Source organism: Falco peregrinus, chromosome 4 (genome assembly GCF_023634155.1).
Source record: "Falco peregrinus isolate bFalPer1 chromosome 4, bFalPer1.pri, whole genome shotgun sequence".
NCBI lineage: Eukaryota > Metazoa > Chordata > Aves > Falconiformes > Falconidae > Falco > Falco peregrinus.
This window is the reverse complement of record NC_073724.1, coordinates 17,095,833-17,123,085: the sequence shown is the minus strand read 5'-3', so window position 1 is coordinate 17,123,085 and position 27,253 is coordinate 17,095,833.

Below are 27,253 nucleotides of genomic sequence, written 5' to 3'. Positions count from 1 at the left end.
AGTCTTTTTTCCTAAATCAGTTATTTTATTTTTTGTTTGCCCTTTATTGTTCTAAAAGTTTTGAAATCTGTCACCTCCTGGCCATCCTTGTACAAGTTACCTTCTATTCAGCATTATTAAAGGTCTTTCCATAGTAGATGAGAAGCATATCCAGAACTCTCCCATTTCTTTTTTTTCCACTTCTCCTACAACCAAGCAGGAGTTCACAAGACATGTAGCTCATTTTAGACATGTCACAGTTTTTGAGGTATGTCTATGAGACAGGAGACATGCCTTGGGACCAGTGGACTGTTCTTAACCTTTTGGAGGGGCCATGATTAGGCACTGAATTCCACCAAGTCCCACAGCATCTCCCTCCAAACAGATGATTTGATTTACTTTTATTTTGAAGCCTGTGCTCTGAATGACTTTGCATCTCTGCATGAAAGCCCCCATCCATCTGATAGCTAAAGCTGGCAATATAGTGTATTATCAGGTATTTTCAGTCTCCCTCTGTGATATACCTGAGAACAAGCATATACATCTCTGACAGATGAAGCAGTAGCTATTTTATTATTCCTTCCTCTCCTTCCTGAGCAAGATATTCCTCTTCAAATTAATATTCCAATTTTGAATTATCCTGTTCTGTCTCTAATGTACCAATTTATACTTCAGGCCATGAATTAAAATTTCAAGATCCTTCACTTTCATATACTTGTATGCTATGCGGGATACGCAGAAGGCTTACACAAACACATAAGCCAGTGTAAAATTAGAACTGCTTTTCTTCAGTTTTTTCTACGCCCTTGTATTTTCTGAAGATAAAGACCTGTAGTTTTGTGTATTTTCTACAGCTGATTTATGAATAAAGTAAGGCTATCCCAAATGGACTTTCTTTCTCATGAAAGAAACAAACCTAGTTTCCCTTGCTGGAAGTTTCTTTTGCTGAAATGTCTTTCAGGTACCTCTGTCTTAGATCAAAGATTCTTAAGGGCACAGATGCACATCCATTTATAGTAATAAATATAAATTAATAAATAGGTCAAACTGTAAAGAATTAGAACTAGTTAGTAATGATTTATAAGCAACTTTAACATTTTCTATTTCTGACTGTACCATTTAAACTAGAAGAGTTCAAAAACCAATAAACCAGTTGAAAAAAGAAAATTAAGGTTTTTTTTTTTTAAAAAAAAAAAAAAGTTGGGTTTTTTGGGGGGGTTGGGTTTTATTATAAATATAAGGGAATAGAAATACTTACATAGAAATACTTGCATAAACAACAATGCTGGAAACATACTATAACTGTTTATCAAAGAGAAGATTGTGCTCACCCATGTTGTGAGGCTTAGCACAGATCACCATGAGCTGTCCTCAGAATCTACAGTTCACCTTTGTAGCAGAAGCAATTCTTTCATACAGAATTGGGACAAAACTCGGCTTATTAACATAGAAGTGGCAACAAATGACCTTGTAAGTTTCTTTTGTTTATTACATTTCAGTATCACTAAGGAAACTACCTGATGCATACTAAATTTAAAAAGAAAAATCATTAGGAATCTGCATAATGAATACAAACGGGAGTACACTGACAGGACTAAATTAAGGAGTCATGCTGCACAGAAAAAAAAACGCATCCAAACAAGCAAAAAAAAAAACCCTAAAGGCATGCCCCTGCAAACAACCTTTCAAGACAGTTCAGTTTCTTTGGAAGCTATTATTTTTTGTGCTGTAGAAAAATGCTTTTAACTACTGAATCTCTTCTAAATTCTGAATTTTTAATTGACTTTGTGCTTAATATATTAAAGTTATTATCCATAAAATTCAAGATTTCAGAAGAATGAAGCAGTCACATTAGAATGCTTTCTTTTCTCTTTCAAGAATTATTTGAAAAGGTCTCCTATACTATTCCCTGAACATTACATACTTTCTCTTCCTCCTTATTTTCCTTATTTCTTTCCTTAATGTTTTCTTTTTTTTTTCCCTTGTTCCTTCTTTATTATTTTCCTTTTTTCTTTCCTTATTTCCTTAGGGTTTTTTCCTTATTGTGAGAGAACTCCACTACCAAGACCAAGATTGGTGCCTCTTTCACCTTTTTTTTTAATAGGACTTGCGGGGAATAATGTTATAAGTAAAGGAGAAAACAACAAATGAAAGCCAGAGGAAATGCTCCCCATCTTGAATTCCAGAAAAAGACGTATCATAACTCAGAATAAACTCAGTCATTTTTTTACTGAAAATAGATGTCTTAGTCTTACCATAGAACTAAGATGAACTGAGATCATACCCTTTCCTTGCATTATGATCAGTAATCCCTTGAAAAATTAATTTGATTGATTGCTTGCATTTAAAAGACTACCTTTCAAACCTGTCACACAGTAATAGAATATCTTCATAAAATCACCACACATTTTATCCTTAGTGATAACTGAAGAGATGCCATTTTTGCCTTCTGAGTTAAGCAGATATCACAGAAATAGATATTTCATGTTAATATATGTTTTCTAGAAAATTATATGTTTTGTTGACTCATAAACAAATTGTAAGACAATAGCTGTTTCAGCTCAAGTCTTGCTGAAGCCTCCAAAGCAGCACACAATTTTCTTCTGTATTTGACCATGTGTAAATCTTATGTTTGGGATTTCTGTCTCAGCTTATTGTAGGCTATTGTGCTCTTCCCAGGCTTGCTCCCTGTAGCTGTTCTTTTCCCTGGTCACTACAGCCAAACACTTCCTTTTTTTCAGTTCCTAGCCTGAAATCTACACTTTTCTTTCCTTCAGTTCCATGAAAACAGCCAATTGTGCTGATGCCAGATAGCATAAAGACTGCACTTAGTTGATTGAATCCATATCCATCCCTTCAGATCTGGAGCAAGGCTGGCAGTTTATCAAGGATCACAGCCTCTCTCATGAAGTGAGAGAATATGTATTAACAAGACAGAGCTAGCTCACTCTCAAAATGTAAGAACGAATTTAAATTAAAATCTGGATGAATAAAAGCACAGACAATCTGAGATGGGTAGAATGTGATCCTCATATAAATACCTCAGATTTCAAAAATTTCAGCTCTACTTGATCTTGAGTAAGATCCAAAGCCTATCAAGATAGCTTTTGCTAAATATTCATCATTGTTCATTGTGATTAACTGTGAACCAATGTTAACTTTTCATTGATACAACATGAGACAAGATGACAAAACTTATTTGTGGGCTTGGTGTATAGCAGGAGTTTAGTTTGGCTCTTCAGGAAGTGAATGAAAGCAGGGATCCAATCCATCACTCACATGGACTTGCATCCTTTAACAGATGTGTCATTGAGAACTTGTGCAAAATGATATGGTATAGCTATAAAAAGAAACAGCAATACAAAAGTAAATTGGATGTAGTGTGAAAATATGTTATATCCCAAAGGAAGAACAGTCTTCATGATAACCATCCAAGAAAATTGAACTTACCTTGAACTTCTTCTACCTCTACTTCTACAGGTTCATGGGAATCAGCTTACTTAGCAGAGGGGGATTAAAAGTAGTTACAGCATATGCCTTTTACTGTGCATATGTAAATCAATCTAGCCTTAATGGAGGTTCTGCAGACACACCATGAAAAATACATAGTGTCTTATGCCAGAAAGCTTGGAGCAAAACATGAAAGTATTAGTAAAATGTACAGACAGTAAAATGAGCCAAATATTAACTACAAATCACCTTAAATGAAATCAATTACTAACAATCACAACATTAAAAAGTGACAGAACTAAAGCCACCCTAATATTCACATATATATTAAAAAAAAAGAAGTTAATAAAATAAGAATGAATATAAACTTTGAGATAATAGAGAAAATAAAAGCTGATTGAACTTATGAGACAAAAAATGTATTCACAAATTATGGACCCTGAGCAACCCATGAAAACTTAGGTCTGCAGCTGGCCACAAAATAATACTAAGGACCAAACCTACCACCTTCCTCAGTTTCATGTGACTATGTCAGTTGTTGGGAACGTTTCAGTGCTAAGGCTTGCGAATTGATCTAGAAGCTGGTTAGCAGTGACTTGGGGAAAAATCCAAAAGTTCAAAATGTCTTTTGCTGTCTGGTTGAAAACATACCAGGGATTCAGTTTTCTAGAAGTACTGTAAGTTTGCATTTGCCATTGAATTCAAAGCTATGTGAAGACATAGACCAGTTGACTGCAGACATAGGAATTTTTCCTTCTTAATAGGTCATTTAGATCTACAAAACAGCTTCTTAGGGTTGAAATGAACTCTAAATAATATAAAGGTCTATATTCACTTAGAATACTCAGATTTAAATATTAAGATTTCTCCCAAGATTAGGATCTTATTCACTCCTTTCCTTTCGTATAATACAGACTTTTCCCAGCATGTGGTGTTCCCTGAAATATGTCCTAGAACTTCCTCAACTAAAGTAAGTGACTGGAGACATAGGTTGTTTTTTCTCTTAGTGGGTCATAAGAAGAAAATATACAGTGTTTCTTATCTCAGAAAATGTTTCATTTCTTCTTAAATATCTCAGAAATCTCCACATAAAACACACATCTCTCCCTCAAAAAAAACCCAAAACAACAACAACAACAAAAAAAAAAAAACAACAAAAAACCCCACCCAAAACCAAAATAAAAACTAAAACCCAAATGGCTAGCAAAATATACTAAAGCCTGTGTTCAAAAATGACCAGCACTGTGATTCTGTTGTTTTGGCATCCTTTCCTAAGCATTGTATCTTCTGCAGTAATTTCCCTGTTTATGCCAGCCTCAAGGCTTTATACATGTCTACATTTTGCTTCCTTCCAGTAATAGCTGAACATTTTGGGCTGTATTAGAATGGATTCTATAAACTCAGGCATGTGATTATGCTCTTCCATTTGCTAGAGTGGAGTATATTGTAAGACTGCTCTGATTTGATTGAATTTTTAAGAATTTACAATTCCTAATGGGATATGAAATCACTTAAAAAGAAAAAAAAAAAAACAATAACACCCTAAATCAGAAACCCATATATTCACTGGTCACCCAGTGGAATATCAGTGAATGTGATGTACATGGATCAACTATTATCTACTATTTTTCCATGTTAGCAATTGAGAATTACCAGGGAAAAGCAATTTTTGACAAATTTATAGTGCTTAAATGTATTCATACTTTTTTTTAAAAAAAAAAACAAACAAACATCAAAAACCCACAACAGCCACCCAGCAAAAAAACCCCAGGCAAACCAGACTCTAGACCATTAATCAAAAGAGAGGCATACATTTGAGAACCACTTTTGAAGTTCATCATCATATCTTTGCCTATTTCTTTACAATTTAGCAAACTACTAAATGAAAAGCAGCCTCTTGGGGATATGTTGGAAAGTAACAATTTTATCTTCACAGTTAAATGATCTGTAAATGGCACTGGCATTTTCTTGCAGCTAATCACCAAATTAAGCGGGGTGGTGTTGGTGGTAGTGGTGGAAGGGGACAAAATGCAAAAACCTTAAACTCTCTACCTATTATTAAAATCTAGAAACATCTGAATCCAGTATTTACAAAGAATTTTTTACTACTCCAATAGAAATGTTCCTAACTGAAGGCTCCAAGTGGTAGTTGTCTTTTTCATTTTCTTGTTACCAGTATTACAAGAAAAAGAAGAAAAAGTAGATAATAAGATATATACAGAAATCACAGCTTGGAAATATATCTTCTGCATCTGGCCACAGAGTACTTAGAAATTTCACTTGAACTGCAAATTTTCTTGCTTTTGTAGTAGAAATGGAATTTCTGCTACTTCATCCTCTTCCTGACTATTCTGTGAAAAAGTTGCACATGATGACATTATTCGTAAGCTATGCCACAAAAATCACCTTATAAACCCCATTTCTGACAATATTTATATGTAACCCTCTGTCTGGCAATTTATCCCTAACCTAACATATTATTTATATAGCACCAGTAGCCTGCAGGATTTATTACAGGCATGCAGGAAGACATATGGGTAGATTCTTCTCTCATTTATACTAGCATAAATCGGAACTAATATTGCTGAAGTCACTGGAGTTCCACTTATTTAAAGGTGGACTAAAAATGCTCATAACCAACCCCAAACTTACCGGTAACTTTTCTACCTTAATGGGATCATGACAGACAGGTTTTAATTCTGCTGTCTAAACCTGTCCTTTTATCCAGCCTCAGTAGAGTTATTAAAAACTTTTAAACAGAAGCAAGGCTTTGTGCCATTCTCTTGCCATCTTTGACTCAGCCATTATCCAAATTTGTCCCCTGAAGCCATACTTATGTCATTGGAGTAGTGCCAAACAGTATTCACAGTGTCATTTTTTGAATTTAAGGACAATATTTAAAAACCTTGAAATATTTATGACACTTGCACATTACTTAGTACAGCAGTTTGGATGTAGTCACATCTGCTCAGAACTTTAGATGCTCAAGGACATTTTGGAAACTGAAAAGCTGTCAATGTGAGAGCATTTGATAGCTTGTAGTAGCTTAATAATGTACCACTGTGCCATAGCTGTTCACTAACACCTTTGATTCACAGCAATAGGGAAAATGAGCCTTTCAAGAGCTTCAGTTCAGAAAAAAGTTAATAAAAATTATTGATACTTATCAAACTTTTAAAAAATATATACATATAACTCAACATATAAATCCTTTCTCTGAAAGTATTATGTCTGTGCTGTAAAGCAATTTTGTGCCTGCGTGTTACTTGGGAAGTAATTATAGTTACATGGCCAACAGGGAAACTTGAAGAATTGGCTTGTACTAACCAGAAAGTGAACAGATGCTCTTCACACCTCCCCACTTAACTCTAATGGGGCAATTCATTCCTGATCTACTTTACCTTCTTCTGTCACTTTATTTCCAAATTAATCAAACGACAAAACGGCTTTAGTGAAGGAAACCTAACACCTAGGATCTATGCCTATTTCACTGGCTACTAATACTCCCAAGGTGACAGGATCTAGCCTCAGAGCTTTGTAGCATTTTAAAGAGAGAAATTTATTATAGTGACCAAAAAGTGAACTATTTTTTTCAGAAATTCTTTGCTAAGGAAGAGGAGGTGGAGGGGGTGGGGGGGTGTGGGGGGAATAAAATATCCCCTTCTAGTTCATTCCTGTCTCAAGAGACGTAAAATCCAGACAAATCCTGAGCTGTTTTAGTTGCTGTTCTTGTCCTTTCTGAAAGGAGGAAAATTAAAGATAATGTTAATAGTGGTATTTCAAGAAGACCTCATTCAGAATTTTTGGGCTATCATTGTGTACACACCTATGAGTTAATAATTTGGCATTCATTATGTTGATAAATGCATACATGTAAAGCTGGAATGGACTCTTCCTCTTAACAGCTAGCTTGTTTCTTTTGGATCTGCCCACTGAACAGTACTAGTGAGCGTTGTTATGAATGGATATAAGTGGAGACTGAATAGAGGGGGCAGGTTTACCCAGAGCCCTACTGACCCCAACAGAAATTTGATCCGCTTCTGTTGTGAATCTTTACACAGGGAATAGCAAGTTCTTAGTTTTGGTGACAGTAAGAAGTGAAATAAAACAGTGTTTATTTTATAATTACAAGACTGAAAATCCTACATATGCTTAAATAACTTATGAAATAGGACATAGAAATGAGAAACATACTTAATCTGTTTAGAGGTTGGTTGTCTTCTATAACTACCACATTTTGCACACCTCCATGTCTGGCATTTATGCAAATTATTTCAGGAAATAATTTGCATAATTGAGTAATTTACATATGCTCACCTTAAGCAGGATAGATTTCATGCTGGATAATGTGTCAGTCTATTTGACAGCTTGGGTGAATGAAGCCTATAGGAAAACATCACAGTAAGCTTGTGTTCATTGTACATTCCACCTTTTCTCATACTTCTTATGGCAAAAACTGGGATAGCAAGGAGCTGTGAACTTGAAAACACAGGGAATATGAAAATCTACTTTTGTTTCTGTTCTCTTACTGTGTTAATTATAGATGCTGCTTTTTTACACTCCTTGGATATTCCCTTTTCATCATACTTCTCCTTATCAACCGTTGTCACCCTGTTCTTCACAACTTGATTTTCATGTACAGTACTAGTTATTCAGCTAAGTCAAAATCATGCTAGAAAGCATGCTGACATGGATTGCTAAATATTTGAAGTAGTAAAGCAGCCCTTCTTCTTTGTACTCTGAACAAAATTTACCCATTACAGAGGATCCAGGAAATGGACTTGCATTAGTTTTGGCTCTCATAATTAAAAGGCACTTGCAGTGAATGAAGACATTGTGTTGGCCTTCAGCACAGATATGAAGTTTTACCTTAGTATTACATTAGAATTTCATGCCCTTGGTGAAAATGAAATAAGGATTATTCCTTCTGTAAAAGTGGGCATGAGCTGCTAGCTGTAGGTCCACTCCCTGAGTTCTTGTTTTCAGATAACATTTGAACTATAATTCGTTAGCTTTTCATTATATGTAGAATAAAACTTGAGACTGTTGCACTTTCACAAGTATGGAGGGATGCAGGCTGTTCGTGGAGCCTTTCCTTCATGACACCTCTAGAAAAGATGAGGGATGGGGAAAAAAAATAATCCCAAGATTCCTTGTCATTCTGCTTATCCAAAGTCCATGGGAGGACTTTGCACAGAAGTGTGTGTAGATGCAGCAGACAAAATCCATACAAACTTGAGGATTCATTTTACTGAATTGCATTGGTATGCTTTTATTGGTATTGTCAATAAAATTGACTGAGAACAAGCATCAAAACCACTAACATGGCAGGAGGTTCAAACAGAAATTATTAGATACATTTCACTGTTACTTGTACAGTTGGATTAGTAGAATTTTGTAACTGTTTGGATTTTGGCCAGAAATTACTGAGCTTCTGAACCCTGAAAATTTCATGAATAACAGAAAAGGAAGTTGCTAGTTTTTATTATTCATTTTTGCAAGGTTCCAGCTGTGCGATTAGTGAGAAGAATTATCACAAAAATAAGAACTGTGAAGCAAGTATTCCTACACTTAATCATTTAAATCTCAGTGATGCAGCATGGAAATCTAAACATCAGCATCTACCTTTACATCCTCCAACCTTATTGTTTCCTTTTGCAGTCATGCATACCAAAACCCAGAAGTCCCTGCTGGCTTTTTAAAAAGTCAAACAATGTCTCCAGAAATATTTATACTTTGGTTTTTCTGGACTCTTTCCAGGGAAAACATCTTCAAAGTTGGGAAAGATATATATCTGAGTTAAATAAATAAATATATATATATATATAAGTCTATGCTTTCTGCTGATTCTAAAGCATATGCCTGAAAATGTGTTTTGCTGTGCTTTTTCTATTTTTAATAACACCTCAAAGTTAACACAGTGAATGAAACAACTTGCAGTCTGAATAGGGTGTTCAGACTACTTTAATTTTTTACACTGTAAATCCTACTATTTTTTAAAATTCTGTAGAAATGCATTGATCTTTTTCTGTTGAAGCATCACCTCCCTAAAATAGTAACAAAAAAGCTAGAAACACAGTAAAACCACACCATTTTTCCTCTCTGCCAATAAAGAAACTTTCAGAAAAAATGATAGCTTTTGACAGAAATATGTGAGTCACATAATTCTGTTTTATTTAACTCAAAGTAATACCATTTCAGCCACTGGATCGTGTACTCAGCTTCAAACACATATCTCTGCCAACAATCAAAGACAGCATACTAGTAAAGTTGTGTTCCCTGTCTGTATGGAATCAATAAAACAATTCCTATACCCCAGAAAGTTCTGCAGCACAACGCTAATTGTCTGTCTCTGAGAACAAAGTTATCCCCTACATGACAGTTCTTGCCCAGATTAGAAAACCCTTCCCTGACAAACAAATTAGCCACTGCCAACAAATCGGAAGCTTCCTCAAAAGCAGCAAGGTCAGGATGAGGATGGACTGCAAGATGTCTGTGCTTAGAAATGTTGATGTATGATGCTGTGCAAAGCAAAGGACAGAGGACAGGCAAGAATACGTGATGCAAAAACACCACAGTACAGTACATGACTACAGTTATTTTTAAGAATTTAAACCAGCTCTATACAAGTAAATTGCAACCTACGCTTCCCCCTCCTCCCCCCCCCCCAAAAAAAAAGAGAAAAAGAGCTTTAAATTTTTTCCAAGATTTAATCTTGACAGTTTTTGATAATAATGATGATATATATAATATTTCTACCTAAGAATGCCCAACTTTTTTCTGAGACAGGACAAACAGCTTCAAGCAGCTTTCTTCCAGGGATGTATGGCTTTTCCCTTAACTTTGATGAGATCAAGGACAGACTCTAAATTAAACTACTATGAACAAACAGTTATCTTGGAAGTTCGTGATCAGTTTGGCTGAGGTAAAAAAGGAATTTTATCTGGGAGATAGCTAATTAAGATGTAGAATAAGTAATTGTTTCTTCTGGCCTAAATATTTTCTACAGGAAAATTGTGGTTAATTTAGGTGAAATAGAGGTTGCCTGTTTTAAATACTTAAATTAGTGAATTTTGAATGTGTTCCTCTTTTATCCACCCTTTAAATTTATAATATTACATCCAAATCAAGACATATGGCTGCCTTCATACTCTAATGATTTCAAAGTAAAAAGGAAGTGCTACAGAAACTTAAAAGTCAAGTCCTAAAATAATTTGATATGAGATAGACATGATGAGAAGACTCAGATAACATTATCTGTTGAAAGATTCTTAAACTGAATAATTACATTAAAAATATTAGCCTTGCAACCAGCTCCATAAAACAGACTTGATGGCATACATTTGGGTATAACAGCTCCTGCTGTGGAAATGATGAAATTGTATGTAGATAAGACATTTATACCGGGTGCCCAGAGGCTGGCAGGGGGCTGCACTGGCGGCCTCTGTGAGGAGAGGGACTGCCCTGTGCCGGACACAGCCGGTTCCAGCCGGCTCCAACACCCTGCACAGGGCATGGCTGGGCTACAGTGAGGGCACCTCTGGGGAGGTCTGTGTGGGAAAGGGTAAAAAAACTGCCCAGCAGCCTGGGGCAGGGAAAAAACAGCCCAGCCAGTGCCAGGGTGGAAGGAGGAGGGGGAGAAGGTGCTCCAGGCACCCCAGCAGGGGTTCCCTGCAGCCCCTGGAGACAGCATGGTGCAGCGAATAACCACACTGCAGCCTGTGAATGTCCCAAATGTCCCCATGCCAAAGCGGGTGGATGTGCCCTGAAAGAAGCTGCAGCCCGTGGAAAGCCCAGGCTGAAGCAGGTTTATCCTGAAGGACTGCAGGCTGTGGGAAGGACGCACACTGGAGTAGGGGGAAAGTGTGAGAAGGACGGAGTGGCAGAGAGGAGCTGTTATGGACTGACTGTAACCTCCATTCCTAACGTCCCTGCACCGCTTGTGGGGGAGAGATGAGGTGGAGGGGTGAAGCTGAGCCTGGGACAGGGGACAGAGGAAGGGGGAAGGTATCATTTTAATTTTTGTCTTTCTTTCTCACCATTCGACACTATTCTAATTGGCAGTAAATTAAATTATTTTTTTCGAAGTCAAATCTGTTTTGCTCATGACAGTAATTGGTATGTGATCTCCCTGTCCTTATCTCAATCCATAAGCTTTTTCATCTTGTTTTCTCTCCCCCTCTCAGGTCCTGTTGAGGAGGAAGAGGAGTGAGAGAGCAGCTGAGCAGGTGTGTGGCAACCAGCCAAGGCTAACCACAATAAACAGTAGGAATGATTCATGTAGATGCAGAAATGGTTACAGAGAATAGTCTTATATACACGGATGAGATATTTAAAAGTTATTTTATATGTAAGTAAGATAATTAATAAAGGTGGATGGTGCATATGCTGGGGTGTTTTATAGGACCATGGTCAACTGGAGAATAAGAAATGAGGAAAACAGCAGACTGGAAAGTCTTGCACAACTGAGCTAAAGGTATTGCTGTCAGCAATGGAGACACACATCTCCACTGAACAGTGAGTGATTACCCTGTTCAGAAGATTAGACTCTCCACGTAAGCATTATCTTATGCCAAGGTCTCAATAAATCGGTTTCTCTTTTTAACAAACCCTTTGTCCCTGAGGGTCTGTGCAGCAAAAGTGTTACATACAGCTATTATCTACAGCACTAAAGGAACCTACAGAAGCCCAAATACTTTGTCTAATCACCAGCTGAGGTTATAATAATCAGCTGTCAATGTTCAGAGAAGGAATGTACAGAACTGAAATAACACCCTGGATGATCCTCTGCAGAGCACTGAGCTTCAGATTTTTTACATAGGGTGGCTCTGTACATTTCGTTTATATGACTGATTTTCTTTCATTTTTCTGATGTGTATGAAATGAAGGAAATAACTGACTTATTTTACATTTTTTCAGTGACAATTACTCAGTGGTATTTTTTTATTAAAAACAGAAGAAAACACCCTCCCACATCACTACCAGCAAGTACTATTTTAGCATTGAGTGAATATTTTTGGTATGTTCTGGAAAGCCCTCAGGATGTTTCATTTTTTACTTTACCAGTCTTTTAATTCTCAATTTATGTATTTATTTACTTTGAGAAAACATAATGGAAGTTATAGAGGAGTAAACTGAACCTCCCCATGGACCTGGGCAGAACCTCTGGGTTCTACCAGGTAATGGACATGGCATGATGTGGGGGAAGGTCATTTCATTTCTCTTGGTCTTTTGCTCCGATGCCCTGCCCTGCCCATAATCTGTCTCACCTATTAAAACTACAGGCTAAGAAAGAACTACCCCCCACTACATACATTTTAAATCCTTAGCAGAGTGAAGCTGTAATTTAAGACAGAACCTAAAAGATTGACTGGAATAAATATTTATCTCAAATTGTAGTGATTCATGTCCTACAAAATCCCTGATGTGTAATGTATTAATACAATTTTTGCATATTGGCAGCAAAATATTTTTGCATTTGTCTTGAGACTGACTTAAAAAATACATCAACAGTTTCTTAGAATATTGCTACTTAATGTTTAGAATTAAGAACACATATAGAAGTCAGTCTTTGAAAGCGAAGAGTTTAATATTATTTTATATGAAATTCTAAAGAAAGAATCTTCCTATTAGTTCTATATTCTGAAGTATTATTCTAGTATTAGTAGCAGTCTAATAAAAAGCAAGATCCAATCTGAAGAAGCACAAAGGTTTTGGGGTTTTTTTCTGATGAAAAACAGGGGTAGTGGAAGTCATGAAGAAATAATTATATGGTGAGATAATATAAAGACTGCAGGTTTGTGTGTCTTCATATAACTCTACCGAGTATGAGATGTGATGTTTGTTAATTAAAGACTTTTCTATTTCCACTAAATGGCTGCTTCTGAAATACTAGCTTCTTAGCATAAAATTAATTAACCTTCAGGAGACAGTCCGATGTATTTCAATGACCCCACTGCTGCCAAAAAAAATAAATCACATTACAGGATCTTTCACAAATCTTTTAAAGGCCTTCTACAATATGTGTGGTGAAAGAGTATAAAATATTAGATACCCTTTTATTTTACATTATGTGCTAGCAGAACACAGAAGGCAATTATGTCTGCCCATATATCAGACCAGTGTCTCTTCTCACATTTTAAGAGGTATGGGGACATTATGAGGAAACATGTAGCAGATATCACATCACTTTCACTCTCCTTGCTCCTTATGCTATACACCTAATCTTCAGCTCTGTGACTTCCATCCCCTTCCCACCACAAAAAGTATGCAGGTACTAAATATCAGAAGCTATTGGAGCAGGTCTGTTTTTAATTCATATCTGAAAACCATCGTAACTTTGGTCCAGATTTCAAGTAATTTAAAAACACTTTATTTGAATCCTCTTTTGCAAGCAAGGGAAGTGAAGGATGCATTCTAATCTGGTAGCAAAGCTGAAAGAAATGCAATGATCTAATTTCTAAATCCTCCTGACTTTTCACAAAGTGTTTTATATGTGGTTAGATAAAAACACTTCTAACATCACCAATAACCCTATTGAAATGTTATTTTAGAATCTGTTTTTATTTATACAGCCTTAGTGAATTAATTTAGGAATGAGGCATTTTCTCAAATAGAACTTATTGTGGCTAATGATATAAAGTTACTCAGTGGTCTGACCTGTATGCATGAGATTTGTATCATATACTTTGGAGTACTATAGGAGAGACTAAAGTGTGGATAACAGTGCATTGAAGCCACACAGACAGAATACTGAACTGACACTCAAAGTATGAGCTTCCCTGCACTCTCTGTGCTTCTTTTCCTGTATGACTTTGGATAAATTATTCTGGCTCTGTGATTTTAGTTTCCCCATCTGTAAGCTGCGAATAACAATGTTGCTTCTAAAACAAGTCTTTTAAGATCAGAAGTCTTAAAAGTAGGTTTTATTATTGTACTAGATGTGCTATATAGAGAGAATCGCCTGCTTACATGATGGAAAAGACATTTCCATATGTTTTGCACCAAACATTGTCATACTGCAGTTCTACATCTGTTGCTGCCAGACATTTGCCAGCTTTCTAGGATGTTGCTACTTAAGCTCAGACAAAAGAGAAATAGAGACTGGAGAATGATAGGATTTGATCAAGTCTTGTGTGCTCAAACCTACTCCTTTCTGGTATAGTGTCAAGTATAGTAAACCACTTAGCAGTACTGTCTCCTATAATCTTCAGAAAATTATAGGACTATTTTGAAAGAACTTTTTTTTTTATAGGACTTATTATAAGATAAAGACCCATTTGCTTGTTCTATCCTTGCTACATTTTCTTTGTAATGGAAACTTCTAAATTTTTTTTCTGCTAAAGCTAACCGATCTAACTATAATGTAGGATGTATATATGTATAATGATGTATAATAATTTATAATGTATAAGAAAACAGGATCAGGATGCTTGTATAACCCTTTCCTTCCTAAATCACTGCAATTTCTTCTCACTCAAAAAAGGGATTTCTACATCTGCTTTTCAAGGATCCAAGGCCCAGCACTGATATCATGGCTCAGAGATCAGACGAATTTGCTACATTTAAGAAACAGTCTGGGTAACAGGGTCATGCAAGATAAGAAATGTAAGAAAGAAGTAGGACTGTAGAGAAAGATATTACTAGTACCTCAAAAACTTCAAGGTGGAAAGCCAATGAAATGGATAGGTTTAAAACCCTAAAGGGGAAATATGGAAAAGTATCAGTGTCAGAGGATTTGCAAGCTGGCAACACTGAGGACTCCTTCCTGTCTGATTAATGCCTGCCTGGCCAGCAAAGAGTCTTCAGATGCCATACGGGGATGTTGAGCGCACTGTTGCTTAGCCTAGCAGTTTCTTAAATCGTTGTGATCTTGAGTGTGTATTAGGCAATACATGATTGCCTTATACCTTTATTTCTTTTTATGTGCGTGTGTGTGCACATATCTGCATGTATGTGCACATATATAAACATATAACTATGTAGATATCTATTGATATTCTACTTGCAAGGACTCTTCCTGCTCAGCTAAAAGACAACCAATTACAGTGACCCAAAAGAGAGAGTAATACCAGTCAACATTTAAAGTATTTTTAAAAGAAAATGTAAATTGAACAGGTCACACAGTCTCTTTTTAAATATTACAAAGTAGGACATTTAAAACCATTAAAATAAAATCACATCTAGACAAATGGGTAAATGCTATGCTCTTCACCTCCCCTGAAGAGAGTTATTGAAACTCTGGAACAGTTTAAAACAAAGATAATTAATAGTTCTCCATCTATTCTCAGTCATTCTGACACTGCAGAAATTGAATATGAAAGGCTGACTTTGCTGAAGGATAATGCTGGGCATTCTAAGTTGCCGATTAGGATGCAAACCTGAATGCTACCTATTGCTAAAATACAGTCCATTTGCATACAAAAATGAGAGTCAAAAACCCAAGAATGCTGCTTCTGGAATCTAAAGCAACTGAGACATAAACCTGGCATTAAGCCAAGAAAAGAACTTTTTTTTGGGGGGAAAAAAAAGGTAATGAGAAAACTTTCTTATTTCAAAAGTTGTTTGTAGTGGAATAAATAACAAGTCCTTCATTGAATCTGGTCAGTCCATACATTTCTGTATCCCAGCTGAAAATGATTTATTTGATAGAACTTGTTTCATTATATGAATCACAGAGTTAAAACCAAGCAAACAAACAAACCATCCACAATATAGTGTGACTTACAGATGATTTAGCTGTATTTTGAGACTCATACCAAAAAGTCAGTTGGCAGCCATGTAAAGTCAGAATAGTTTACAGTGTTCAGACCACCTCAGTTGGTTTCTCTTACAACTATTCAAGTCCTAAATTTATGCTTCTGTGACTTATAACATTAAGATATGCAGATAACAGGAGCCTAAATATAGTCAGGATCTAAAAATCAAGCTTTCTTTAGGGCACTCCTTAATATAAGAATGGATTGGTGAATCTGTGTTCAATAAACAGCTTCCCAGATTTTTCGTATATCATCCCAAGTACTTGTCACCACTTTCTGCTTTGTAAATCATACATGGGCAGAAGTAGCTCACCTGCAGATGTTGAACCTACGAATTTTCCTGTAATTTTTTAAATCATCTTCAGCTAAGCAAAGCCAATATTTTCTAACGGAGCACCACACTACTTTTAAAATAGTTTAATTCATCTCCTTCTGGAGTTTGCAAGCGAGAGGAAACTGCTACAGTGGCATGCCACATCTACACATTTATACGAACAAAGCTATTAATAGAATACTAGAACTGTAAAAATATACACTCCAAGGTAAGAAATGTCAGAGCTAAATTTATTCTTTATGAACTTACTCTTTTTCACTGAATGTTCATTATGATATAGGATCTAATTATATAATCATATAACATGTTTGGGTTTCCTCATGAAATCTCTACAGGTTACTTGAAAAATAATTTACCGTGATAATGAAACAGGAAAACAAAAATCTCTTGTCACAAGTTATTCAGAGAAATCACCTCCAAAACCAAAACTGTACTCCTAAATCAACTGGCTAAATAAGTGTGGTAAACATATTCGTTCTGCTAAAATGATGTGACTGTGTTCTGTATAAATACAATTATTTTTTTTTTGTTATTTAAGTAAAAAAAGAAATGTATTTGTAACTCAAGTATTTCCAGCCATATGTCAAAGACTTAGATATGTCTTTGCTAACCTTGAAAAAAGAGAGACTGGGATTCTGCAAGCGGTTCAAAATCTAGTAATGCAATTTGCCACTCCCCTCAGCATTTAAAATCCTGCTCCTAGCTAGGTTCAGTTTATGTCAGCAAGGAACTGCCTTTAATTTCAAAACTAAATATAAACTATGCAAAGGAAAGAAGGCAACATTGTGATTTGCAACATGTGGCATAATGAAACCAAAACATGGGTTTTTTTACTCAGTAGCTGTTTACCATACTTTATATATCTAATCCCACAGTCAGAGACTCAATTCGGTTCCACACCCTGTGTAATAGCTGTTATGGAAAAGAAAATCTTTCCTGTTACAGTCAGCACATACATTGCTTTTAGTAGTTTCCAAAGAGTTCTATTTGACTCTTTCTCTCATACCAGCTTCCAAAATTAGTGATCTTGAATTCTGGAGTTTTACATTCCTCTAGACACAATGCAAATGTCCTCTGTATTTTATAAATGCTAACCCTAACAATGATCATGTGCTATCTAGTGGACTTGTTAAGGTATTACTGAATTTATTGCTTACTGAAAAGTAAAATCAAAGAGTTGATGGGTGGCTCTTGCTGTAAATTTTTTCTCTGAATTGCTTATTTTATATTAATAAATATAGTGGTAATCATAAGTAATGCACATAGATAGATATATGGGATTGATATGTGCAATCTTGGCTGAGATCTTGACTGGATCTTGACTAAGACCACCAGAAACCACAGTGCAACTGAACCCAGCATCTTTTTTGACTGCTATGCACTTAGAAAAGTATTTAAAGAAGAGTTTTTATCGAACATATAGCAGCAAAATAATATTATTTATGGAAGAAACTACAGATACTGAGAAGAAAACAAGCTACGCTGGATAATTATAAACTAAAACTTGATTAATGATTCTTACAAGGCCACTTTCTACCACTGGTTATTTCTTATAAGTAGACTTTGGAAACCCTATTCACTCATTGTTAGCATTTATGAATACAGCCATTTGCTTTTTGGGAACAACTGACTAGGCTAGGATTTCCTTAACCCAACAGCCAAGCTCACTTAGTGTTTCCCAATATTTTTTTTCTTCTGAGAAATAATAATACAAACTATTCATCAGAAGTTAGGCAGAAGATGTAATTTCTAAATTATTGTTCTGTATTTAGCAAATCACAATCTGACCTTGGTTGCCATATTGGCGTTAACCTTTATAGCTTTTTTTTGAAAAATCCTTCTTCAGTACTTTTGAAAACACAGTCAAATGCATCTCCTACATTCATGTGGGCACACGCTGAACAAAGTGAGGGATAAAAGCTCATTTAATGAAGAAATTGTTTCCAAAGCTAAATAAAATGTGTGTAATCTGATGGAATTATTTAAATAAAGTTATTGTGGAGTCAAAGTCTGCAAAGGAGTGGCATGTAGCTTACCAATTTGAACATAAATACAGAGTCTGCCTGAAACATCAGACATTTTCTTCAAAGATCTTTTTCAGACAGTGAAAAGGTCCTTTTGCATTTGGCTAAAGGGGCTTTAAAAGTAACAAATATATTTTTTCTTTTAATCATAATTGTTTTCTAATTCAGTAATGGTTATTTTCTCATAAATTCAATTAGCTTTTCCCTCAAGTTCTCGATCTTCAGAAATGCTAACTTTTGACTGGTAAAACTTAATTTTCTTTTCTAACAATTTCTAAAGCACATTTCCTACAATACCATTTCATTTGGCACACTAAACTTTAACAACTCTCAGTAAAGCAAAGAGAGTCTCATAAGAAAACAAATACTGTAATACATGTTTGATTGACATATGCATCAACAAAATTAAAATTAATCCAAACTTTCAGCAGATCTTGTTTTATTCTGTCTTATGCACCTGTTTAGGTTGTTTAACACATTGTGTTGTTAAGTCCAGATAGCCTTGACATACCTACAGATGGGATAGTTACAATACTAGATTGCTCCTTCCTTTGTTTCTGAAAACTGTCTAAATGGTGCTGTTATCTCTGTCTTTTCTGAACTACTTAAAACCTTGGTGAAATAGCACTGGACAGCTGTTTGGGCCCTTAACATTTTTATTATTGCTTGCATGTTTCCCAGTGACTCGTTTCTTTCCTTACATTTGATGTCCATAAATCTGGCTGGTTTTGTAGTGCCAGGTCATGACTGCTTCAGTTGTTATTCAAAAAGCTGTCGTTTTTTGTGGACAACATAATTAGACACTCAGAATCACTCTTGTCAACAGTTATCTATTGAAAATGTTGACTGCCACTGTGAGATAAAAGACCCATAATTCAATTTGATCAAAGTGCCTTAAACAACTACACACAGTGCTGAAACTCTATGAAAAATTGATCAGTTCTTTCAAGTAATTCTGAAATAACCCACTTAAAACCTTAAAGACATACACAGGTCTGCTATCTTAATCGTCTGAAACTGTGAAAGCTCTTTTTTTTTTTTTTTTATAACTCAATGGATTCAATAATGTTTACAAATAAAATTATCTTAACATTTTCTATACCTAATTAATCAGCTATTTAATTTATTTCTAAGACTACAAAGAGACTTGAAGGAGTTTTAGGTTAATTGGATAACCATTATTTCTTTTGAAAATAAATTTTCTTTCTTCTGAATATCATGAAGATTAAATAAAATTACTGATTTACCTTCATATAAAAATAAATTTCTTTTTATTATTGATTACCATAATAATAGTACTTAAACTTTATAATACCCATTTCATGTTCAAAGCACAGAGGTTAAGTAATTAAACCTTACCAGTCTGCTTGTGAATTAAGTGGAAAAACATTGTCATCTTCATGTCATGATGACACAGAGGTGAAGAAATAGAATGGCTTGCCCAAGGCAATGTAAAGGAAAAGGGATGGTGCCAAATCATGAATTGATGGCCTTTTTATTCATTTAAAGACTACACTTTCTTCCCATGATAAACTAACACTTACATCTACTGGAACAATGTCTTCCTCCTCTCCAGTTTTAATGGATCATCCCTTAAAAATATATTCCCATCTGTAGCAACATCTTCCTGAAAACTGTGATGATTTTGTTCAAGGTTGTATTTCATTGTCATCAATCATATTATCTTCCCCCACCCCCACCCCCCAACTTTTTTGTATCCTTTTAATGCCACTTGTAAAGCCTGATGTGCCACTGGAACAATGGAAACAATTTCACCTACTGCCTTCAAAAAGGTTATAATGTGCTTAGCTATGTACCATGGGGTTCTGTATTCATGCACCTCGGCACAAGTATTGACATTGACTGTCGTTTGGGAGTACATGACACCATTTGGGGACTGTCTGTACACTCCAGAGCAGTTATGCTGGATTTTAGGAGGCTGTAAACTTTTTATGTTTGCACCGCTTAAGCCATAGCATAGGATCACAAAGATTGATAATCAGCTTATCACTGATGTTCACTGGGTCCCAAATACCATCTTTCCTCCTCTGCAGCCTTTGGTGCCCACCTGGAAGTGGTACCAGACTACTTTATTCATACTTTTATACCCCATCTGTCACTTTAACTTCTCACAGTCTTATGTTCTTGGTGTGCTGTAAACTGTACTCTCTTAATTATGGGGATGACTAAAAGGTGGAAGAAGCTAATGAGACAAACACTACCTGATTTGTTTACTGTTTGGTTTTTTTTGTCATACTCATATACAAATACTGTCAAACCATCACTGCATGTAAAGGACCCTTATTTACTGACTAACACGAAAATAGATCAAATACTCAAGACTTTCTACTGAGTAGCTCCATAACTTTGGGATATTCACACAGCACAAGTCAGTCACCATATAATTAAATGATAGCCATTCATTCTAGTTTAAGTGAAGATTTTATAGAGGATAATATTGGAAAGGGGGAAAAAAAAAAGAAAAAGAGAGAAAAGGGGGGCAAAACTGCTTTTAACCTACATTAATATCTAGCATGTAATTACAAGTAATTATAAACACTGGATGAAGAAGTTTGCACCAGTGTCTGTGTGGTGTCAATAAGAGGCTGCCATACAGATCAAAGGCATGTTTGTTTGCTTCGTTTCTACATGCTATGGCTGAAAGAAGGTAACAAAAATTTGCAAGGATATTATTTGTCCTCAGGCAGATATGGCAGTTGTATATGCCAACAGTAACAATAATAGTTTATAATAATCAATATCCTGAAATGCTTTGAGGTTGATAATAATTCATGATACATTATTTAGATCTTTAGATATGCAGGATTAAGATCGGACATTTATGTATGATAAATTATCTCACATCCATTTGCTGCATGATATTTTCCTTCTATGAAATATATTTAGTTACTATTGGTTACAATTAGAAACAGGATAGATAACTCAGAAGATATACTTTTATTCAGTATAGCAAATACTATTTTTATAATGACTAGTGTAGTACTTTGATTCCTGAAATGAAAAGGTTTTAAATACATGAACACCAGTTTTTGTTGTTGTTGGGAAAGAATTCTATAACACAAAAATTTAAAGTAAGTCCTGTTTCAGCTGGGATGGAGTTAGTTTTCTTCTTAGTAGCTAGTACCGTAATGTGTTTTAGCTATGATGTAAGAACAATGTTGACAGGACACTGATGTTTTTAGTTGTTGCTGGGTGATGTTTATACTAAATCAAGGACTTTTCAGTTCCTTGGGCCCTGCCAGCCAGAGGGCTGGAGAGGCACGAGAAATTGGGAGGGGACACAGCCAGGACAGGTGACCCAAGCTAGCCAAAGAGGTATTCCATACCATATGATATCATGCTGAGTATATAAACTGGAGGAAGAAGCAGGAAGGGGGGACATTTGGCATTATGGCGTTTGTCTTCCCAAGTAACCATTATGCATGATGGAGCCCTGCTTTCCTGGGGATGGCTGAACACCTGCCTGCCCATGGGAAGTGGTGAATGAATTCTTTCCTTTGCTTTGCTTGTGTGCATGGCTTTTGCTTTACCTATTAAATTGTTCTTATCTCAACCCTTGAGTTTTACATTCCTTTCTGATTCTCCTTCCCATCCCTCTGGGTGGGGGGGAGTGAGAAAGTGGCTGTGTGGTGCTTGGTTGCCGGCCAGGGTTAAACCATGACATTAATTCCATTGATTGCAGTGCAACTTCTGTTGATAATCATGTGATAAGTATTTTAAGACTATTACTGCAGTTTTTTCCTGTATCTTCTATGGTGCCATAGCATTCATGCCATATTTGTATTAACAAGGAGGGAAATTATTGTTTCACTGACATCCATGCAAACCTGCTATCTGGGAAGTTAAAGGAAAGCATTGAACAATATACACCTGAAGTTTTGAGACAGAATGATTACTTAGGTATAGTAATTACTATTACAAATCCATGCCAAAAGCTGACTGTACTGAAGCTGAAGGGGAACTGATGACATCCCTACTGCAAATCAGAATCTGCAAAAAGTCCTCTCACATCAACGCTGTCAAGGGTCTTTTACTAGTATAGAAAAGAAACAGAAGCAGGTTTGTTGTAAAAATTCCCATTTGCTGTTTGAGTATTGACATGTGTAGTTCTTAGATCTAGGTATCATTGCTGTGTAGAAGGCTAAACAGGAATGCTTCTGGGACTCTTGGTCTTACCTGACAGGGAGTAAAACATCTTACTTTGCACTGGAAACAGCAAAAATTGAATTGGTTCCTGTTCAAGGTAAACAGAACTTCTGTATATGGAAGAAGACTTCATAGTATTATTGCATTACCTCTGATTGCTTTGAGGATGGAATGGTCTGAGTTATGGAGTGTAATTATCATCTAATAGTTTAATTGGAGTTTATGTGATGTTTAACAACAGAAAGGGGGACCCTCTACGTAAACAAGATGGACTTAGTTCAGTTACAAATTAAGTGATCCACTATAAACCAACAAGTGGTTGATAGTACGCCCAGTGCAATGTTACACACCACTTCAGAAAATGATTTTGAGATCCTCCACTAAAAGACTACTAGAACACTTAATTCTAACTTTCATGAGAGGCAATAAAGCAATTAGGATTAAAATCTCTGGAACAGTTTTAGTTTACTCACTTCCTGTTACAGATTAAATCCTTGCTTATTTTCTCTGAAGTGCTCATAATGAGTAAAGGTAACCCAGAGGAAATGAAAATTTTAATACTTTAAAAAAACCTGAGCATTACTGTGAATCATGACTTATCCAGATTAAAAAAAAAAAAAACAAACAACCACAAAACAACAAAAAACAAAACCCACACAAAACAAACAAACAACAACAAACAAACAAAAACCCAAAAAACAACACCAAACCACAACCAACAAAACAAAAAACACCTCTAGAAAGAAAATTGGGTTAAACCAGCATTAATAATTTTACCAAGAAAAGCCATAGGCTGGGTTTGGGGTTGTATGCCCCAAATGCCCATTATAGATAGGGGAATTCATTTCCCACTGAACTTCAAACAGAATAAGTATTTAGAATATGAGTAACATTATACAGGAGACAGGGTATGATACAGAATGCTGCAGTTTTCTCTTAGAGTATTAGAAGTTATCTGTAGCATATATTTGATCTCTTTTTGCAAAATCAGGTTGTTATCAATTGGGTGATGTTATAAGCTGTAGTTTGTCTGACACTAGTGGATGCTCCTGAAAGTGAATAAAGTTATATTCTGTAGTAATACACTTCTAAAAAAAAGAAGTGTAAAGTTATATTCTGCCAATTACAGATCCTTTGCAAAGGACAAATATCTTGGCAGTCCTTTAAACAGCTGTCTCACGAGAGAACAGGAAACATGTTTCCTCCTAGAAATCTCACAGGCACTAATCACTTCAAAAAGGATAGAGGAGACACGGGATACTGACTTGCTCATGCACAAACGTAAGTTTGTAAATAAATATTGTAAATAACATGAAAGTTGATACAGCTTTCAGTTTTTCACTGCTCCTCTGGGAAAAAGGGTAGTTTTGTCTCCATCTGGAAGTAGACTTTCACCCTGTGTGCCTAAAAAGCTTTGAAGAGACCTGGAGTTAGCCAGAGCTTTGAGGTAGATCTGCCTAGCCTGCCTCATATTCTCAAGTCCCTAAGTAAGAACAAAGGTTGGTTTTTAAAATTACTTCTCTCTCCCCTTAAGAAACCCAAGCCAATCCATTGCAAAATCCCTCACAAGGAAAAGGACAGGTTTTATCAGACTAGATAATAAAAAGACTTAACTAAAATTTGCTAGGTCAGATACAGTGGAAAAAATAACCAAAAAATCACACACAACTCTCTTTCTGCTCACTGTGTCTTTGAATATAGTCCTTGGTCCGCTTTTGGTCTGAATTAACTCATGACTGCAAACTGTACCAAACTCCCCACAGTCTCCAAAATATTTTTGCTGATATTTCTGATGCCTGGCCAGCTGCTCTCCCTTTCTTAGCTGAATATCCTGATCCTTCAGGCTCCCCCAGCATTTTAGTAGCTTTCGTCTCTGCTATATCTTACATTCCGTGAAATCATGTCTCCCTTGAAATGGCAAGTAGCTCCCTGAGGAAAGCAAATTCTCACCCATGTGAGAACCATGACTTCCAGCATGTTATGAAAAAAACCATTATGTTTTCATTAGATCATCCATACACCATGATATTGCACCATATTAGCAAAAAAACCCCAACTTTATCCAATATTTTAACATATTCATTACCAGACACGTAGCATACTTAGTGACATTTTTTAGCAGATTGTGTTTTCATAGTGCACAGAGGTTTCACACTGCTCCACTCTTTTAATGAAACATAACGCAAAAAGATCTTAAATAAAATACATGTCTGCCTTTAGCATCCCAGCAATATATGTTTATCTATCCTTCTACAATATAACAAAACAAAAAAGTAGCTATGTTTGTGTTTTAGGAAAAGGTCCATCCAAACATATTAACCCAAGAGTTAGACTTGAGTAATATGTATTTAAGTAGGTATACAAATCTGGGTGAGTGAGATTACTTTTGCTAACTATAAGGAAAGATCCTCTCCTGTATTACAGCTCTTAAAGCTGAGGGACAAGCATTTAAAGCACAGTATAACAAGGCCAGAATGCTGTAGTTAAGTGTAAGAATAGTTAAGCGTAAATGGACTGACTTACCCTGGTAATGTTAAGATTTGCCATCACCTGTAGTAATGACTATGAACTATCTTGTTTACACAGTATAGAAGATTAAGTCATATTTCTAACCTGTCTCTCTTAGAAACACAATATGGTTATTTTATAGCATTTTGAGAAGTCACAAGTAAAAGTTGTATTAACCTGGATCAGAAGAGGCCTCTATCAATTCATGATTAAAAGACACAAAAGTTGTTAATTTTAATTTTCAAAGGTTCATATTTATCTATTATTTATTTATTTTTCATAAAACAGTAGTAAAAACATTGTCTAATAATGACAAAAGAAATGCAAATGAGATATGCTAATATAAGAAAATACTATATTAAACATAACTACAACATATTATGAAATATGCAACAGTACTATTTTATCTTATATCAGCTTATCATGCCCATGTATCAACAGGTTTTGCATATTTATATATAAAATTTTGTAAAAAAGTAGTTTAGCATGCTCTCTATGTAAGTTGTGAGTATGTCACGTAGACAAAATGTATCTAATTCATGTTTCAACAACAAAGGTCTAATCATTTCTTTCTATTCTAGAGCGTAAGTTGCTGTACAAAATGAGATTGGGTTGTGGTACAGGCTAAGGAGAACAGTGCCATTAGATGAAGTTGCAGGAAGAGGCAAACTATGCACCATCAGGGTGGCTGAGAAAGATTGCCAGTGCCTTTGGTGAGACTGCACAGAGCCAAGAGGCTGAGACCCACGGTTTAAGGAAAGATCTAGAAAATACCCTCAGATGAGCAGTAGATAGAGATTCCCACAAAAAGAAAGGCTGGAAACTTGTGACTTCTGGCAAGAGGAGGAAATGCTTCCCTGCTGGCTGCAGATCTGTAACATTAGAGCAGGTATAGTGCCCTGGCAAGCCAGACCCAAATGTATGTGTGAGGAGGAAAAAGTGGGTGATAGATGCCAGAGATTGCTCCCTGAAAGGGTGGAAATATCCACCTGATGGGCTCTAACTTGCATGTCCCAGGAGACTTGTTTCTTTCTGGGTGCCCTGTGGTGGGTAAACCTCAGCTGGCTGCCTCAGGAAGACAGTTGACAAAATAAGTAGGTAAAGATAAGGACAGTGACATCACTCAGGGATTACTGATATGGGCAAAACAGGTTTGACCCAGGGAAGATGAATGTAATTATTTTCCAATTAATAACAGAGTAGAGTAGTGAGAAATAAAGACAAAACTGAAAACACTTTCCTTCTTACTCTCCCAGCTTCTTCCCAGGCTCAACCTCACTTCTTATCCTTCTATGTTCCCACCACTGAGGAGTGCAGCGGGATGGGGAGTGGGGGTTGCAGTCAGTCTGTAACACTTCCTCTCTGTTGCTTCTTTCTCCTCACATTTTTCCCTGCTTCAGCATGGGTCCTTCCCACGGTCTGCATCCTTCAGGAATAAACCTGCTTCAGCCTGTGGTCCTCCAGGGGCTGCAGAGTTGCTATGTACTCTGATGTAGTCCTCCATGGGCTGCTGGCGGACAACCTGCTTCACCGTGGTCTTTCTCATGGGCTGCAGGGGAATCTTATCTCTGATGCCTGGAGCACCTTGTCCCCCTCCTTCTCTGACCTTGGTGTCTGCAAGAGTTGTTTCTCTCTCTCTTTTATTTTTTTTTCCACTTCTCTTTATCACAGCTTCTCTGCAGCATTTTTTACTCTTTCTCACATCTGTTATCACAGACGCACCAGTAGCAGCACTGACAGGATTATGTCTGGACAGCAGTGTATCTGCTTTAGAGTCTGCTGGAACTGGCTCTCTCTGACATGGGAGAAGCTCCTGGTCTCTTACAGAATTCACACCTACAGTGCTGCCCACTACTAAAACTTTGCCATGTAAACCCAATACACACCCAAATCTGGGGTGTTATAGAAAGACTACCAAGTCTTACCTTATTCTTGGACTTTTAACTTCTGCTGTTCATCCGTCTGGGCACCAATGATACTGCTGGGTCAATCCCAAGCATGTCAAGGGATTCTGGCTAAGGAGCCCTCGAAGT